Genomic DNA, 3,239 nt, shown 5'->3' with positions numbered 1-3,239 from the left:
ACCACGTACTGCGAATTCTCACGCGAGAGAGACGTGAAAGCCTCTTGAAAACAGTTCAGTTGACCTATTTCCTTCGTTCGAAATGACAGATTGGAATCAAACTTTTCTCCGGGAAATTCTCGCCAAAAATAGCGCGCGCTGACGTTACCGGAAGATGAAGATCGATGATGCGCAACTTCTATGCCGAAGATTTTCCTTGCCGAGCTCGTGCCATCCTCGTGACACTGATTGACTTGTATTTATTATGGAAGGAACAAGCCCACGAGAAATATTTTACATCTTCAAGACGATTATGCATGCGCGTAACGGTCACTCTAATAAATTACTAGCAACATCACGGTCGGTTGAAATTCATAACATTATAAATTTTATAATTATTTCTCATTATTTCACAATAAAATTAATTGCAACGTAGAATTTTTCAATTGCACCCAATGGTTCACAAAAATATTTAATTCTTATACGTATTATACGTTTCAAAAATGTGCTCTGAAGTTTCATTTATCGTCGTGATATATCAGACAAAGTTATAATTATATATGCTTGTTACGAAAATTTGAATGAAAGGAAATATTTGTCAAGTTTACCAATATGATCGCGACTAGTGCGACAATGAGCAGCCTGCAGTCTCGTTACGATATCAGTAAAATTTCAATAAGTCACGCGTAATATGTTCGTAAAGTATTTCCTGACGACCTAAGCGGTCAAGTATCGTCGCGAGTCACTGTGCACCAAAACGGGAGAATTTCAACCGGGAATATCGAGATTCCGCAACACTTAATACCATTAAAACAGTGGCGGAACGACGTCTGGATTCTCGATATCGGCGCCTTGACCCTGAACAGCCACTGAACTTCATAACTTTCCAGCAACTTGCCGAAAAGTTTCCTCGTGTAAGAGTAAAAAAGGTAACAGGAGCGCGCATAGATGGTACGAACTTGTACTTTTTCTCGCGTTGAAGCTACGTTATTAGGCGTAATTCCGCGTGAAAATTCGAACGGAACGAGTTGCAGAATTAATTTGGAGAATAAAAAACGATAAAATCGTAAGTCGTGCAAATCAGACTTGAAAGTTCAACCCTGCCGCGTTGTCTTCCAAGTCAGAGTCAACATTTTTTTCTTTCTTTCGACTTGCAAGAACAAACATGTGAAACAATAATTAACCGTGATTCTTCGAGTCGAACATTTCATCGAAGATTCCTGCGCGAAAGATTCGACGAACCGAATGACAAACAGATAACGAAAAAAAATGCACTTTCGTTCGCACTTTCACGAACGACACGATGTTTTATGAAAATTGAATGCTCCGTCAAGTACAGATTGGAATTATTTGTTTGTTCTTTGAAGCTTAAAGTACGACTCGGCTGTGAAAATTCGACAAACCGCAGGTAGAGTTAAGAAGAACACGCCAGGAGCACGTGGGCATAATAATCCTCCGAGATCGTGATACAACAATCATTTGCTCGTCGAATAAATTCGAAACTCACGAAATTCACAGATCCAATTCTTTCGCGGAAAATTCTCAATCAACAACTAATGCGAATCGACTAACGATGCAACAATTAAGCGTTCGCACACAGGTTCGAATTGTTCACTGATACAGGTTGGAACGGCGCATCTTGCGCTCACTCTGCACTCGGAGAATCGGTTTCGTCATCGAGCAAACCGGAACACACATCGGGGAAGGGGGAGGAGAGGGGGAGGGAGAGACGATGGACGAAATTCGCGGTTCGAAGGCTGGCTTAACGAGGGAAGCTTCGTTAAACGCGAGGCAAGCTTGCACGCAAGCTCACCGACCACGTGTCCTCCGCACCGATTCTACGCGTTCCACCAAGAATTACCCCTGTCGATCACACTCACTCACTCTCACCGCGGCCGCGAGTAAGAGAAGCCTGACCAATCACTTGTCGATCCACCGTATCACTCGGACTTCAACGATTGACAGAAAAAAAAAAAAGAAAGAGAAGAAGAAAAAGAAAACGAACCAGATCTTACTCAGTTGTCATCACTCTCGCGACTTTTGCAAACTGCGAAGGGACCATCTCTCTAACTCACTTATTGTTGGCTGAGTAACTAAGCGAACATGATAGCCAAACGACATAGATAGCGACCTCGGGGCATTCGTATCCGGTGAAATGAAACGATTCGAAACGAGTCTCGCTGCCCCGAATTCGTCGGGCTCGTTCCTTTCGAATTCGAAAAGTGTGAAATGAAGGAGAAAAGATATCTCACCCCCCGCAGCAGCCAGGCCTCGCAGCTTCCGCTGGAGCTCCGACCGTAAACACACGTCGGTGGTTGATCGCGCACTGAAGTTTCCACCGCGGATCCGGCATCCGACTAGGCATCCCACACCGGCGAACACCGGCGCCCCCACCGAACGTCCCTCTCGACGCTCGGCGTCGACGAACAACCCCACCTCGCCCCCCGTTTTTAACCCTCCCGCCACTCGAAACCGTCACCCGGCGTCACCGTACACCTCCACCTACGACCATCCATCCCTCTATCCACCCTGTCCGCCTGACACCTAGCCGCCCCGACAGAAGCGGCCGGACGAGATGAAGTAGTTTCTTCTTATCTCGAGAGGATACGCCGGCGGATGGAAGAGGGGAGAGGGGAGGAGAGAGAGAGAGGCTGCTCTGATCTGTACGGATTGTGAGAGACGGTGTACGTGCATGTTGGATGAGGAAGAATTGAATAGGTTGGTAGCAGCGTGCTGGATTTTGTTTCTAGGCTCCAGAGATGTTCGTTTCACATATTTTTGTAAATTTAGGAAGTTTGGAATTTGAGAATCTTGGGTAGGTGTTGGTTGATAGATAAACGTGAAGAGTGTGTTCCGTTGGAGGAGGTTTCTTGGAAGATTTTGATTAGAAAGAGTTAGAGCTCTGAGTTTTAAACGTGGGAGGTTCTTCTCAGATACTTTTGGAAATTTGGAAAGTTTGGAATTTGAGAATCTTGGGTAAGTTAGTTGCTAGGTAAACGTGAAGAGTGTGTTTTGTTGGAGGAAGTTCCTTGGAAGATTTTGATTAGAAAGAGTTAGAGCTCTGAGTTTTAAACGTGGGAGGTTCTTCTCAGATACTTTTGTAAATTTGGAAAGTTTGGAATTTGCGAATCTTCGGTAAGTTAGTTGCTAGATAAACGTGAAGAGTGTGTTTTGTTGGAGGAAGTTTCCTGGAAGATTTTGATTAGAAAGAGTTAGAGCTCTGAGTTTTAAACGTGGGAGATTCTTCTCAGATACTTTTG

Source organism: Frieseomelitta varia, unplaced genomic scaffold (assembly GCF_011392965.1).
Source record: "Frieseomelitta varia isolate USP_RPSP 00005682 unplaced genomic scaffold, Fvar_1.2 scaffold_254, whole genome shotgun sequence".
In the NCBI taxonomy this organism is placed as follows: domain Eukaryota; kingdom Metazoa; phylum Arthropoda; class Insecta; order Hymenoptera; family Apidae; genus Frieseomelitta; species Frieseomelitta varia.
This window is presented reverse-complemented; position numbering follows the sequence as displayed.